At 37.2% G+C, this 16,784-nt stretch overlaps 1 protein-coding gene across 1 annotated transcript in view; it reads left to right on the top strand.

Annotated features, from left to right (window-relative positions):
• Positions 1–906: 906 nt before the first annotated feature.
• The window catches only part of LOC122797753 (trafficking protein particle complex subunit 9-like), a 3,992,710-nt gene continuing 3,976,832 nt past the window's right edge, over positions 907–16,784 (top strand). Inside the window, exon 1 of the mRNA XM_044066278.1 lies at positions 907–1,120. The gene's annotated coding sequence lies outside the window, so the exon portion shown is untranslated. The remainder of the gene's footprint in view (positions 1,121–16,784) is intronic.

Below are 16,784 nucleotides of genomic sequence, written 5' to 3'. Positions count from 1 at the left end.
AACATCTCACACAAACGACAGCAAAATATAAATTGCGCTTTAAATAACAGATAACGTAGAAAGTCGTTTATGAGATACCTCATACCTCTCAACCTCGAGGAAAGAATCAGGGGCAAAACCTTTAATACAGAAACAAAAAATAGAAGCACGTTATTATTTAACTCGTATAAACTTAGAAAGCTACTATAATAACTGGCTTTGGATTAGTATGCATTTCTTAAAGGATATGAATTCTGAAACTCAAATGTCTACCACTTTTTACTAACTGTAGTCCTCAGCGAATTACCCGAAACCCACAGACTTTACAAAGATCCTACCAAATGACGCAAAATGTGGCCATTCTACAAAATCTTGGGCAGGTGAAAAATATGTCCTGTGTGCACGTACGTTACAAATATGTTGCAATCACACGTGAAATACGAAATACAAGGATTATTGTCTTCAAACGTTTGTATACTACAAACAATGAGAAACAGTACATTACAAAACACCAGTAAGCAACCTACAAATCTCAGTAAAGTACAGTAGTCCAGAACCATTTCACGCATCCTTACGTAAATGGCGCGTATGGTCGATACCAAATACGACTACGTGGGGTTTTCCAGAAATAAGAATTATGTTAGAAAAAAACAGCAGCACAGATGATGCATTTATGTACATTACATTTTAATTGTAGAACCACATATTCCATAACTGTCCACCATGTTTACGAAGGCGTGCAAGCGAAACCACTACAGTTCACACACCCACTAAAATTTCTATTTGCTCTCGCCTTTCAGTAAAAAGAGACTATTTGCTTCAGGATTTAAAGGGCCAAAACCCGCCATAGGCTGACTGTAAGTAATTAAAGGGGTCTGGATTATTTCTCTTGCGCTCACAGTGTATATAACATTAACACATTATAATTAGGATAATTTGCAGTAGATGGTTAATTTTGTCAGATTGTACTGTACACATGCTTTCTCTTTAAGAGGAATAGTTTTAAAAATTGTTCGTGAATGAAGTGTTGAGCTCCCCCCGGTACTTTAAGCAGTCTTGATGACTCAAAGAACTAGGAAGTGATTTAATTGTCATAAAGCGCTGATGGATGTTTCTTTACATCATTTTTCATAGTTTTGCGGTATGTGTTGAGTTTTTGATAAACTGGTAAACAGTATATTTTGCTGTTTTCAGCAAGTGTTTGTAAATAGTGGTCGGGTGGTTTTGTTCCTTTGAGTGAATAGCTTGTTAAACATCCAGGTTAGGTGCCAGATCCATGTTTGATATGAATTAAGATACTTTTTTCAGTATAGTTTTTTAATTATACTGCAGAAGCTCTATTTATGTCTTGAGCGGTGTTGTATTAATTTAAACTCGTTTACATTAAAGATAAGTCAGTTTATGTTAAATTGTGTTGTAATTCTTTGTGTATCAGTTTCTCGTCCTTTGACTTCGTAGAATGCAATTGTAGACCCTAGGTCATATATATCATGTATTGCAGTTTATGTTATAAACAATTTTTAAGCTTAGCGTTAAGTACTTAATTCCTAAGTAAAGGAAGATGGATTTCTGCTGTCAACTAGTCTTTCCATAGAAAGTCATGGATGAATGTAGAATGATTAACCACGTGCAAGAGTGACAAGTACATTTTTTGTGTAGAATTTTAAGAACACGCTTATTTAATTAATCGTTCCTCTTGGTAAAGCCTTTTTTTCTAGGTAGAAAAACTGCTTACAATTAGTGACAGCAAACCTGAGTTAGCAAGTATAGAAATGCAGTAATTCATGTCATATGTAAAATACACTTGATTTTACGGTTTGTTTCCGTATTTACGAAGTAGCGATAGTTTTCATTTAACAGTTCGCAAACAGTTATGAAGATGTAGGAGAAATTCCATTGGGTATGTTTTCTAGTCCTTTTTTAGCATAACGTAAAGTTGGAGAGCAGAGTTAAACTTCAGTAAGAAGGGAGTTACAGTCGATTCGTGACTGCTGGCAGAAGACAGGCGTGTTAAGAGGTAGTTACAAGAGGGTATAAAGTTTAGTTGATTTGAAGATGGGGAAGCTATTGTATTTTTGATGAGGGGCAATATTCTCCGAGTGAGAGAGCATCTGCAGTCCCAGTGGGTTAATTTGTGTTTTATAATAATATTGAATGAACTACGAGTTGTGTAGTCGTAGATTAATTGGGTAGTTAGCTGCACACTTGAAATGTAGTAGAAGCCAATGTTTTCAAATTTTCAGATTTTGTAGCTTATTCCTTTATAGTTTAGGAGATTTAAATGCACCAATCCCATCAGTATGTTGGAGTGCTTGGATAGTAACAATTGCCTGAAACTTCTGTGATTTGCTAGGGTCAATATTTGCCTTTGCCGTGACATGCAGTGACCCCATTCATTCTATACCTCTCAACATCTTACTGCAAAGAATCTGGACAAAGCCATAAATAGTGCGAGTCAAAACTCCAAAATTAGGGACAATTTTAAATATATTTAATAAGCTTATAGAATAATAGGTTTGTAAGTTTTCTTAAGGGTGTGAAGTCTGAAATTCGGATGTCTGTATTTTTTCTGACTTTAATCCTCAGTGATTACCCAGAAAACCAAAAAAATTATGAACAGCAGTCCCAAAATATAAGGCAAAAATCTGGACATTCTGTGAAAATCTGGACAGTTGAGAGGTGTGCATCCATCCAGTACCTCTTTTTTCCATTTTGCACATGAGATCTGGGTGGCACTTCAAAAGTGGAAATTAACTAGAGTCAAGGTTTACATCACTGGCTGGCTAGCCCTGCCGCAGTAGTTCTTCCACACCACATATTTGCATGCACACTCGCACCTAGGGCTAATTTACAGTGTTCAATCAATCTACTCCATGTCTTTGGAATGTGGGAACTCGTAACTGTTTATAAAGTCAAATGTGAAAAAGGCTGTGCTCCTGATATAGGGATGTTACAAAGGCTAGTCCTCTGTTATTTATCTGTGATTAACTTTTTTGATACTGTACTGATTTGGTTTTAGAGAGGTACTGTAGTGATCCCATTATTTTAGATGGGTACTACATGCAGATGCTTTGCAAGGCCATTTGTAGACAAGGGAGAGCATGATTGGTCACCCTGCTTACTAGGGTTAGAATTCCTTACAAGGTGTGTCAGACACAGAGCAATTTGGAGAACAGACTGTGTTTTCAAGTTTTAAGTGTGACACAGAATTTCTTATGAACAAAGTAGAGCCTGTTAAGAAGCTTCTCATTTTTGAATGGGGTGGACTGGACAGACAAGTTTGAAAGCATAATAGACTGAGCCATATAACAGATTGAGTATAAGATTGGATTTTGCTAAAGTTTTTCTGTTGGTAACATCAAGGAAGAACTTAGTTCTGTATAGGTGCCCTAACTGTTGATTCAGTTTTGTTTCTTTTAAGTGTTCTTTAGTCCACTTGGTCTCTTTTCAGCCATGGCCTGAACCTATTTCAGTATATATGGTGTTTTTGTGCATGGCTATATGTATGCTGTGTTGATGTATGTATCCAACTGGTCTGTAAACCACTTGTCCAGGTGATGCAAACTGACCATGCAAACTGACCACGGCAGACCAGACCGTTCTGTCCCAAGCAACAGCCTTCAGCTCCTGTTATGGGATGCCAAAGCTGTCTTGCAGCTAGTGAAGGGCATTACAGTTGTAATCTGCTAATGAGCTTTGTCGTGTAGTCCAGGGTTTGAGTCCCTCAGACTCGGTTTGCTTGCTGCCTCGGACTCAGTTTGTTTGCTGTGTCATCAAGCAGTGCTGTTACGTCCTCCATGAAAAAAGGCTAGTGTCTAGAGAATTTAACCAGTTAACAAATGAGTAGAATAAAATAAAAATATCCCCAGGCCAGCTGAAGTACAATCCATTTAGCATATACTGGGTGTACTCATCACTCTGAGGCCTCCTTCTAGCTGTCTGTCCCTGATGTGTCTTTAGTGGGAGGTGCCTAGTGGGCATCCACTGGTGCCTAAACCACTTCAGCTGGCTCCTTTCAGTTCTTGGCAGCAGTAGCTTTACCCCAGGATCCTGCTACGTTTAGAGCTGCATTGTGGCATAGATACTGAGCCTAGCAACCCGTCATTATCTACAGTTTGACTGTAGCTGAGGTTGAGGACATCATTTGATAAGTTGAAATCTTTATTTTAGGACTCTACCTTTACTTCACTATCACAATGTGTTACAACTTGTTCAACTTTGTTTAGCACAAACCACACTCTTTGAATCTATGGGGCAGCTTGTTAAAAATTATCATACAGTAGATTCCCTCATTACAAGTGTGTGTCTATGTGCACATGTATTTAAAAAAAATGGCCATTACAAAACTGATGGGCTAAACAATTAGTCTCCTTTTGATAATATTGCATAAAAGCCGATCAAGAAAGAGCCAAAAGCAAGAATGAAAGGAATCATTTTGCTATTGTAGAATTTGAAAGAAATGTATTTAATTTTCTCCTTGTTAATCATTGTTGTCTGCTGTTTCTATAGCACTGGTCTTCACAAATCCTCCTTTTCTGAAACCAAATGCATTAAATAATTGAGTTCTGTCATTGTGTGAAGCTGGCAAAGATGAATACATTGGAAAGCGACCATATTTAATTTGCTGCATAAATACATTTTATGCATGTTACTGAATTGTGTGTCCTCTGCTAATTCTGGTAAACTGTTTACATTAAAGCAACACCTCTCAAAAAGCTAGAGGAAGCCTCTCTGAGGAGGCCCAGACCTGCTTTAGGAAAACGTCAAGTAGTTCAGAAAATGCGAACTTTAAATTTAACAATGTGTTTGTGTAACAAATTCAAAGCTACACAATTTAAAAATATGCAACTATTCAACCCAGGATCATATATTGTATCATTGAGCCAACTGTCTATCTCATTCTTAAATGGCAGTAGGTTGCCTGTTCCTCACAGGAAAGATGATGCATTCCACAACCTTCCTGCCTGGTATTGAAAGAAGGGATGTTTTACACGAGGGAAAGGCCATAAGTGAGTTATTGCTTCTTGTTCATAGATGTTTACTAGGCTAATGACCACAAGGGCCTTTTTAAGCCTAGCCATGCATCCCAAATCACTGGCAAGTTCTGATACCCTTGATAAGTGTAAGCATAGGCCTGGGAGATGAACCACTTACAGGTTACCTGTTTGCATCTGAGACATGGGAGCCAAACCAGGGATGAATTTCTGATTTCCCATCCAGTTGTCCAAGTTGCATTTGAATTGGATTAGGTAGGAACTCTGGTTCACATGGATGGGGAGCATGTTCCATTGACGGGGTAGTCTCTGGGATGCATACTTCTCTCTCCAGCAGGTCCTATTTATATCACGGGCAACGTTTAAGTCTTTAGAATGGGTAATTCTGGTACTGTTTGTTTTATGGATATGCAAGAGGTCCATCAGTGTGGGGTCTGACAATGCCCTGTATGCCAGGCTTAGATCTCCCTTCAAAAGCCTGTAGGAGACAGATTACAGGGGTAGGGCCTTGAGGTGGTCTGCATAGGACATATTACTTGCGCCCTGTAGTCTGTGAGGAACCTCTGTGGACATTCAGTTGTAGGATATGCCTGGTTAGGTACATACCAAAGGGAGCATTGTACTCCGTGATAGGTCTGATGAATGTTGAATACAGTGGAACAATGACTACCTTTGTTTATAAGTTGTGCGACATAGATTGATTTCCTCATCACTGTAGACACGTGTTGATCAAAGGCTAGATTACTATCTATGTATGTCCCTAAGTCTCTGACTACTGGATCAACTCTAAGTGTGTGTTAACAAATATGATCGTTACCAGGGATGGATGACTTCCCAAAGGATACTATTATGCATTTCTTGGCATTTAGTTTTAGTCCAGGACTTTGACACCAGTTATTTCTGTGTTATCCCTTCCTGGAGAACATTTGTATCCATGTGAGATTCATTGACCGCTCCTAATTTGCAATCATTTGCAAATTTAGTCAGCCACAGACCGCTGACATTGGCCTTGACTTCTGAGAAGTAAATGCCAAAAAGGAAAAAACAAAGTACCCACAAATTATCACATAGACAGCAACCCACTGAGTACAGAAAAAGTAATCAGAGACCTAGGGACCCAAGTAGACAACGACCTCTCATTTGACACCCACGTTGCCAAAGTGGTTAGAAAAACATTCTACCTTGCACACCTCATCATGAAGGGTTTCACATCCAGATCCAAGGATGTCATTGTACCCCTATATTCCTCCCCCATCAGACCCATGATTGAGTACAATGCCCCATTTGGTATGTACCTCACCCGGCTCTTGCAACAGCTGGAGAGACCACAAAAGTACCTCACCAAAAGGATCAAGGGTCTCCAACATATGTCTTATTCTGCCAGACTAAAGAAACTTCAGCTCTATTCAGTAGCATACCGCCTGCTCAGAGGTGATCTCTGCCTGACGTACAAGGCCATGTCCAATCAGGATCTAATGGACATGCTCCACCTCAAAAAATCCAAATCCATCAGGACCAAGAGAGCTAAAGACTTAAACCTAGGCACAAGTATGAATAGGACATGCTGGAGGGATAGATTCATAACCCAGAGGCTTCCCATTCTTTGGAACAGGATCCCAGTTCGTATTAGGCAGAGCCCCTCACTGACTCTCTTCAAGAGAAATCTTGAGTGGATGGGAGATCGTAAGTTTACCCCAGGGGTCACATCTGTGTCACTGCTAGACAGGGGCACAGTAAACTAATTCTATTATATAAGGGGACCTTCACTGTGTCACTACTAGACAGAGGCACAGTATTCTAGATTTATTCTGTACATTTTTGTACCACTTCATGGGGTGGCAAAAGCCACATCACTATGGTTAGGCTTACAAATGCCCCAGGGCAGATAGCCAAGTACTATACTATGATCCCTGAGGGACTCCACTTGTGATTGGCCTCTCTGTAGAGGTGGACTCCCCAATTCTAACTTCCTGTATTAAAATATTTGAGGTGAAAGTTATACACACATTTGCATCCAAAGCATCATTTCTTAAATGCTAGTGTATCCGAATGATGTCACCCCTCATCATTATCTATCCTAAGGAGTATAATAATTTTATAATATGTCTGGTTTAATTTCTCCAAGTCTTTTGGGTTTGTAATACCATGACAGGAATGGACCCCATTCCTAAGTCGAGGTATGATTAAAGTTCATGAAATTAGTATTGTTTCAATCTTTGGTGTTATTGTCCATCCTTTAATTTCCAAATATTTATACACTCCCTTCTGCATAAGTTCCTTGATATCATCACATTCCTGTCCCAAACTGAAATTTTCTTGGTGCTGCAGCTTCTTTGCAGCTTCTCTTTTTTTTTTGTTTTTTTACAAAAAAAAAATTATTTTTTTATATTATTATATTATATGACATGACCACTTGCTTTTTGCTTTTCAGTTGAACTGATGAACTATACAGTTTTTAATATCCACAAAAAAAAAGATATCTTTATATTTTGTTTTGTTTTCTGTGAGCCAGTTTGTAACCATGACCTAATTTGCTATGTCGATAGCTTAATGGATTAAGGGAAAGACAGGAGAGCAGTGATGATAGTCAAACTGGACTATTCCCCTTTGATTTTTTTCCCATGGGATAATAATTTGTCCTTTATCATGGTTTAGCTGCAGAGTGGTTTGTTACTGTTTCATGGTCACTGTAATTTAATCAATCAAGGTAGGGTAAGTTGTGCATTCTTTATACATCAATGTGAGATGCTGTCAAATGCTGTTTTTTGTAGTCTGTCCATGCCATACTTGGTTTTCTCCTTTCTACAGTTCTCCATTATGACTTTAACAACAAATTATCCTTTATTCCATATGACTTTCTTTTATTATCCTTTGGTTCTATTGCTATAATTTGAGTTTTATTCTAAATGACTATAAACTGTCTGCATCAGTTCCAGTATATAGTTTGTACATCGTTGGAAGGTAATTTGTTCTATAGTTTTTAAGATAGCTTGAGGATTATCCTTTTTCTTGTTGTTAACTAGATTGGTTTCTGTATGGGATGCACATATAAACCGTTCTTAGCGTTGTCACCTCACAGTAAGATGCTGTCCGGTTCGATTCTCAGCTAGAGCGTCTTCTGCGTGGAGACATGTGTGAATGGGCGTACCTTTGTTGAAGGTTGTGCGTCAGGCCTGGCAAGCCGGTACGTAAAAATCAACTGCCAATCATTAGCGGACCGGAGTTCCGCTGTGGCGACCCCTAACCGGGAAAAGCCGAAAGACACAAACAAACAAACTTGGGGCTAAATCTTCATTTAAATATGTTAATAGTTTTAGCCAGAATTTAGGTATTGCATCTGAGCCTGAGGTTTTCCAATTAGGAACATTTTTCTTAATTTTTGTTTGTCGGGCTGTTACTTTATTCCATTTCATATCCTGTACACTTGAACTTCTTACTTTTTGTTCAGCAACTTCTAACCGTTCAGCATCTTTTATGTTCCAGAGGGTCTTCATAGTTGTTTCTCCAAAATGAGTCTTGTTCGTTCATTTTTTTGGTGGTATTTCTTCATTTTGCCTTGCTTCCAAATTTTCTATAAAACTTTTTTTGGGTCATCATTGAATAGCTTATTTACTACTTTTCCTTTTATCTGAATGTCTTCTAAGTTTTTCTGCCTGTGCTGATATCTTTAGTTGAGTTTATTATTTGCAATATTGTACGATGGATCCTGGACTGTTCTGTTGTGCGTTGCTTTTATCACATCTGTCTGTCCAAGTATCTTTGTTGATCTATTCCCTTTTCTGTACTCTACTAACAGAGGCACGTCTTGTCTTAATTGCTTTAGTTTTCTTCATTTGATGCTTCCATGATGGCATTTGATTTCTTTCCTTTCTTTCCCTTATCGACATGTGCTTTTTGTGATAAGACTTTATTAATTTAGCTGCACAGTAATGTATCCTGTTTGCTTCTGTTATATCACATGACTTTCAGTTAATAGTCTTGATTACAGTGTTCATTTGTTTTATCACTCTTCTAACATTGAGTCTTGTTGACTTACTGTAATCTATTTCTTTCATTGATCATAGTATGCCTGTCTGTCACTATTAAATCAAGTAACTCTTCTCATAAATCAATTTTTTTATAAACCAAGGATGCATCCTTTGTTGGTTTCTTTCTGGCATTCCAGAACATATTTGACACATTCTTTTCAGTTCCATCCTGCATCATCTATTCTTTCATATGAGAGCTCCCTGACTTATCACTCCACCTTGACTGCATCAGAGTTGTCGCAGTTTCCTGCTCCTTCCCTTGCTGGGCAACTCCAACTAAACTTTTGTACTGGTTTTCTGCTGAAGGCTCCAGAGTATCTTCATGTGGAAAGTGGTCATATGCTTCTCATTGCACATGTTTCTCCTTAATTTGGGGACTCTCTGTTCCATCATGCTGTGACATTACCAGAGTTGGATTTTCTACACTAAATTCTTCATGTCACAGGTAGTCCATAACTTCAGTTTCTATTTCTTTAACTTCCCTATTGCTAATTCTCTTTCCCCTCTTTATCTTATTTTTTGTATTGTGAAATTTTCCATATCTGAATGTCTTTGCCTGTATTTCTCTTCAGATATCTTTAGTGCTGCTCTCTTTTTTGTACGGATTAGTTTTGCCATCTCCTTTGCATAAATGTTGCACCATATTAGATCTTTTTCTTTCCCTTGTCCATATTTCTTCAGATGCCCCCCGTTTCATCTTTTTCTCCTTACTTGACTTATTTTTCCATCATGCAGTGATGTTAGAGTTGGATTTTCAGCAGTGAACCCTTCACTTCGCAGGTATTCCATAACTTCAGCTTCTGTTTGTTTAACTTCTACTTTACTAATCTTTTGTTCTGCGTTCCCTTTTGTGATCCTAATTTTTGTATTGTAAAATTTTCATGTTTGGGTGCCTTTGCTGGTATTTATCTTCAGGTATCTTTGGAATTGCTTTTTTGTATTTGTTAGTTCGGCTTTGTTCTTGGCATAAATATTGTGCATATGGGAACTCACTCTCTCCCATGTCCATGTTTCTTTTTTATACCTTTCAAAAATCCTCTAGATTTTTTTGTTTTTGCACCTGCTCTGTCACTTTTTCCAGACAGCCTAAAGTAATAATGTTTTTTATGGACCTATTGTATTGATGAACACATTTGCTTTTGACAATTGTTCTTGTGCAAGTATTTTTCTTTCCTCTAATTTCACCCTCTCTAAATATTTTTAAATATCTTCTATCAGGACATTCTGGGTTTCTTGCATAATAGTAAAATAAATAATTTCATTCTTATCTTTAATAGTCCACTCTGCCATCTTTATGGCCTCTTGGCCTGTCAGTGTTTGTGTTTTTTGTGGACTACCACTTTCTACATTGGGGAGTCATCCTCCCCCTGAGCCTTGCCTAACCTCATTGTAGGAATGTCTCGGTGTCTTGAAGGTTCTACACTGTCATTTTTTTCCAGTCCTGGCACCAGTGTGCCTAACAGGATTGGCTACTTTTTTGTCCTGAGACTTGTGCACCCAGCTGTCTTATTTTTTAACCTACTTCTGTCCATGATATATGCTATATAAAATATACTCTATATATCAATGTCGTATTGGTGAGATTTTGTAACATGGTCAGCATCATGAAGGCACTCACCAAGACCTGAGGATGAATTCAGTTCCAGCAATACTACTGTCCTTTGCTTGCTGATGTTCTCTCCCTTCGTACCCCATTCAGCCAACATTTCAACCTATCCCCATATGACAAGATGTCTGATAGAATGAGAGGCAAATTTTCTCAATCTCCAGACTTCTACAGGTGAGATCTTGTTAAGTATTGCACATGTGCAAATAGGAGTTAAAGCCCAACAGTTCTTACTGGATACATATCTAAGAACATTCCTAATTAAGCTGTATGAATGTCTGTCTTATATCACTGTTTAGCTGTTTTTCAAAAGAAAGTCTGGTATCCCTGGCACTTTGTCTCCTAAAATATAACCATTGTGGGCTTAGGGGTAGCCAGAATTATTTTTGCAGTAATATGAAACAATACACTTCTTAGCCCTTAATTGTATTCATATATGTTGCCATTCCAGTGCCCAAATTCTCAAAGACCTTTAGCCTTTGTGATTCCTCCAACATTTAACAGGTAGACTTACTTCATACAACCTTCACACCATTCTGTTACCAAAACTGTGCTTATTTGCCAGTTCATTGTATTTTCCTCAGCCAGCACTAAGCATACTTTTTCCCTTGAAGCGATTTCTTTTTTTTATGCACTACAGCTTAACCCGTTACTCAGCTGCCATTTTACTATCCAGCCTCCTGTACTGCATGAATAGCAAATAACTCAAGAAAAAGGGTAAAACGGTCACAAACAAAATCCAAAAACAAACAAAGACCCCCAGATAAATCAGAATCTTTACTGTGTAGTACCTTAAGCCTCCTTTGAAGGAGGTTCATAGGATATATGCAAATGATCCCTTTAGGAAATTGGTGTTCCCACTCTAAGGCTTCTGAATGCCTGCTGGCTTTTTACTTGTTTACTTTTTAAGTCTTTAATGATGTATTCAGTCTTTTTAAAGCCAAACCCCAGTAGCTATAGACTTGACATGTTGCTGCATTGACTAAGCCCATAAAACGGAGGAAATGTACCATAGGTAAACTTTAGCAGAGGTTTGGCATTAATAGCCTGAATGCATCTTTTGAAAAGTAAACCAGTAAAAATCCATTGTGCATTCAGAAGCCTTAGAGCTGGAATTTTGAGTAAATTAAGACAGTGACACAGGGTATGTGGTAGAGCTTCACTGAGGCTCATAATCCACTTAAACATCTAGAAACAAGAATGTAGCACATGACATGCATCTCACTCTACTTAACTCATTATTTATTTATTTTACATTTGTTGACCAGGTTAGTCCGTCTGAGCTGATAGCACTTTTTCAGTGGAGGCCCGGGAGAAAAGCTCCAACATGTTGATAATAATATAGGTAACGACAGTAATAAAGTATAAAAACATTTATGATATAGACAGAAAAACATTTATAATATGTACAGAAATAAATTTTTAGTAAAAATAAATAAATAATATGAACAAACATCGAAGAGTTTAATTGTTAAAAAAAAAGAAAATATTACAGGGTTTAGAATGTGTATGGCCGTATTTGTGTAGAAGATGCTCAGTTTAGAGATATATCATAGCTCAGGAAGATACAGTAAGAAAGGGTAATATAAGTGTGATGAGAGTTAGTATCTGGTTAGATTGAGTGAGAGGTACATGTATCAAGTATACAGAAATTTAACACTGGATAGAGACAGGCAAGTGGGCTGTACTAGGATAGGAAGACAGATTATGGAGGGTGAGTACAGTGGCAAGTCCTTTGACATTTCAGGTATTCTTTTGTGGCAGATTTAAATTCCTTGGCTTTGCTAAGGGCCCTAATTTCCAGTGAGAGTTTGTTCCAGGATATGACTGGATTATAGCTGTTGAGGTTACAGCCCTTTTTGTTCTTAGGTTTATGGATTTGTAGTAGGTTTTGGCCAGAGCTTCTGAGAGTCCTAGCAGGAGTGTAGAAGGAGATTAGAGTATATGGGTTGGGGCAGTATGATGGTTGATATAATATGGAATGGATAATTAGAAGCTGGGAGAGGAGAAGCTGATGTGGGAATTCAACCCAGTTCAGTTTTTTTAGTGGAGACAGTGATGAGATTTATAATTTAGGTTTGCTGCAAATCTGGCCACTTTGTTACAGGTAGAGTTTAACTTAGCAGTGATGAGAAGGTTTGTGAGGATTTGGGAGCTGTATAATAAGATTGGTAGCATATTGTATTCTGCAGTTTCTGTTGTAGTAGTATTTCTGTCTCAGATGAGTTATCTCATGGATTGTTTCTTTATTTTATTGATTTTGTGTGGTTGAAGTAGGCAATCTGTTTTTCATCCTTCTGCTTATTAACACCCAAACTCATGTGAAGTCACCTCTAGCAGTGGAGTACTGCATTCTGAAATGACAAGTTGTCAGTCCTTGTAGTTATGCTGTACCTCATTCTTGTAAAGTTATTCATTGTTAGCATAGTTCTTTTCACTTGTCCATTGAATAATGTGGACTGGACATTCTATGTTTGAATCTCCGTTCTTGTTCAAATCCTTTGAATTCTTAATTTTTCTGTTGTCAGACAAGACCACTTCTGGTATCCTATTTTGTGAATGTAGACTTCTTTGCACTATTAATACATAACTGTTTTTGTGTCATTTTGATTATTTAAAGCAGCTTGGAGTAATAATTTGCACATATTCTTTCCTTAATCATTTTGCTCAGGCCATCCTTTCATATCCATGCCTTTCACTGGTTGCATATTTAAAGTCATCATAACTAATATTGTGAAATTCTGTTATCTTTTTCTCAGTGATTAGTGCATATTTACCCAATGAATGTATAATTTCCACTTTTAGCAAATGTCCATGCTTCTCTGCCTATTACATTTGCTGTATGTAGTTCTTGCTTTATCTGTATTTCACTTTTGAGATCATAGTTCTGCAGATTAAGTAACATCCTCTATGATGTTGGAGGTCTTTTATACAAAACAATTATGAATTAAATTTCCAAGGATTTATTATCTGTTGCAACATGAATATCTTTACCACACACACACGGTCATAGAATTTATTGCATCCCTACACAGTTAACCTTTCCTTTTCTATTTGAACATATTTTTCTTGTATATCTGTCAACAGAAAACAGAAAGACCCCAGATAAACTAGAGTCTTCACTGTGTAATACTTTAAGCCTCATTTGAAGTTGGCCTATGGAATACATCACAATGGCCCCTTGAGGACATTAAATTGTTTCCACTGTAAGGCATCTGAATACCTGATGACGTTTTACATGGTTACTTTAAGTCTTGAATGGTGCATTCCGTCGTTTTAAAGCCCCACTAACCTGACTAGTAGGAAGCTGGTCTGTTTTCTTGAAGCATTAATCTTTCTGTATCATTCTGACTAACATCTACTTAAACACAACCGCCTTATTTACATTATAGTATTTTAATGATGGAGCATCTGTTAGTACTTTCTTGTGCATTTAAAAACACTTTTTCCTGTTCATAGCTGCACCCTGCTCTAACAAGATTCCAGGGTGGCATATTTTCTCAGACATGTTGGATAAAGGTTTGCACAATAGTCTATCATTTCTAAAAACCTGTATAAAGCTTACTTGTCTTCTAACCTTGGCATTTACACAGCTGCTCATGTGTCTTTATAAGATTTTAATCTGTTGTAATATTGAAAATCTCATTTCAGACTTGTCACTGATATCTTATAATATGCTGTTACTTAAGTTGAATTAATTTTGTCTTTAGCTGTGTCAGTTTATTCAGGTATTTAAAAGTATCTTTAAGTAAATGTACTCCGCATCTGTATCTGATTTAAATCGTCCATACTTTCCATTTTTCCTCTGTTTCTTGCCAACAGTCTGATTTGCATTCATGTCTCACCCTCTGGTCCATTTTGGCCTTTATTGTATCAACTGCTGTATTCATTACAATAGTAACTGCAAACAGTTCATTTTCTTGTTTCTGTTCAATAACATGCTTTTTGTTTTAGAATACACTTGCTTTTCTTTTACATTCCTGGAGAAGTGTCCTTTTTCTAAAATTGATTCTGTAGGTTTAGTAAATGGAGGACAGTTCTAATGCTAGGGAATTAAAAATGAGCATGTCTTTCTCTTCCACCCCCCTCCCATCCAATAATTTTACAAAACATCCCCTCCCATTTCTGATTTGGATTAATTTGATATGACTTATTTTTTCAGTTGTTTTTAACTGTTTATTAGTAATCTCACATCCTTGTTACACATCTACAGTTTTTGATAAGGTATTTTTTAAATACCCTTATTCAATTATCACTTAAGACATGGGCAAACATACATTAACAAAAAAAAACCCAAAAACAAACTGCATTAACATTTTTTTTCAATTTGCGTACATTATACATAACATATCTTTTCTTTTTAACTATCATCAGTCCAGCAACAGATAAATTGCTGAATTCCTGCCTTCCTCCTCTTGGAACATTATTCTGCATTTATTGTTCCCACAGTTTCCATTTATTTCTATATAATTTGCTCCTTCCCTGTAGAAAATCCATCTTCCATTTATTTTGTAATAGTAAATACTTCTCATGTAGTTAGTTTAGACTTTGACTTCCATTTTCAAGTTATTGCTTTTTTGGGTTCCAACAGAATTAAACTTAAGGCTTTATTATATCCAGGCAATTCGGATCATGTGTCCCTCCCCCAATATTTGTGGAAGAGTACTCTGTAGGGAATTTAGTCTGCCATTATCATTGCACTCCCAAAACCTATGTTACCAGTTACTTGTTTCTTCCCCTTCACTCCAACATTTGTATCTACTATAGGAATAATCTATTGAAGTCTGCTTGAGGTATAAAATATCAATGCAAACATGCCTCTCGTTCTCTTGTAAATTGCTTTTGCAGTCTGTCTTCTCAGTCTTTTCTAATTTCCTCTGATTGTTAAAGTTATCATGCGATATTTTATATGACTTACTAATTATCTGTGTTTTTAACAACAACTTCTGAACAACAGCTTCTGCTGTAGATTCAACAAAACTCTACTAAGGGTCCCCTATCCCTTTCTTTTTACATGCATTCTGACAGCAAGCCCTTCTAGGGAAGGCAGTATCTAGCCTGCAGTCCAAATATCGTCATGGCCTCATCCAACTCTATAACCTTTTCCTGTCTAATTATGTTCTCCCAATACCATTGTTCCTTTGCTAGTTTTCTCCAGTAAATTCCAGCCCCCTCCTGCGTATCTTCTGTATTACTACTTGCAGTCATCCCTATTGCCAAAATCTCCATTCTTCTGTTGGTTTAGTTCTTAGAATACTGTTACTGTATGAATGTAATGTTCTGTATGGTTGTGGTTGTTGTCCTTGAGGATCTGCATTGCATCAGAAATCCTACTCTCTTTCTTAAACTTCCTCATGCTTCATCCCTTTCCATTTTGAATTGTAACCTTCTGCTTGCTTTGTGTGTACGAGCCTTAACTGTATAGCTGTAAAATAGCCTTTCAAATCAGGTAATCCTAAACCACCTTGTTCTGTTTGCAAGGATTGACTTGTAATTAACGCTTGCCCTCTTCCCCTCGCGGATAAATTCCTTGAATTCTTCATTAATTAATGCCCACAGCTTCTCCTCTGGTTGATGAAATATGCCTTATCTGTATATAAAGCTAAAGGGACTAAAACATTTTCACTGTTATCTTGCTATCCATATCCTTTAACAAGAGCTTCCAGTTTCTCAGTTTTCGTATTCTTTTAGTTTCTTCCCACATATCCTTACCTTCCATAACAGATGTCTTTTTAATCCATATTCCTAAATATTTCATCTTATGTCCTCATGGGTATTGCTATGTAAATTCATGTTGTGTGTACATCATTTATGGCTATAGCCTTTGTTTTATCTTCCTTCAGTTTTTATATCGTGTAAAGACTCAATTATTTCAATGTTCCACAACAGTGAGGTGTCCTTTTCTGGATTTTTTCAGGTACAAAATATATGCAAATAAAGCCAAACTTTTCTTGATTACCATTATGTGTTAGTCTTGTATTTCTGAGTCCCTTATTTTCTTTGCTAATGGCTCTTTATGTAAAGCAAATAAGAAAGGGGAAAATGGACACCCCTGCCTGGTTCCTCTGTTCAAACACAACTTATCAGCAAGGAACGTTCATTCTTTTAATTCTTTCCTCCGATCCATCATATATCCTCCTAATTACCCTTGTTTTGTAGCGAGGAATGCAAATGTTG

The sequence above is a fragment of the Protopterus annectens genome, chromosome 3.part1 (assembly GCF_019279795.1).
Source record: "Protopterus annectens isolate FY-2018-M chromosome 3.part1, PAN1.0, whole genome shotgun sequence".
NCBI classification, from domain to species: Eukaryota; Metazoa; Chordata; order Ceratodontiformes; family Protopteridae; genus Protopterus; species Protopterus annectens.
Note: the sequence above shows the minus strand (reverse complement) of the source record. Positions and strands in the feature narration are given on the sequence as shown.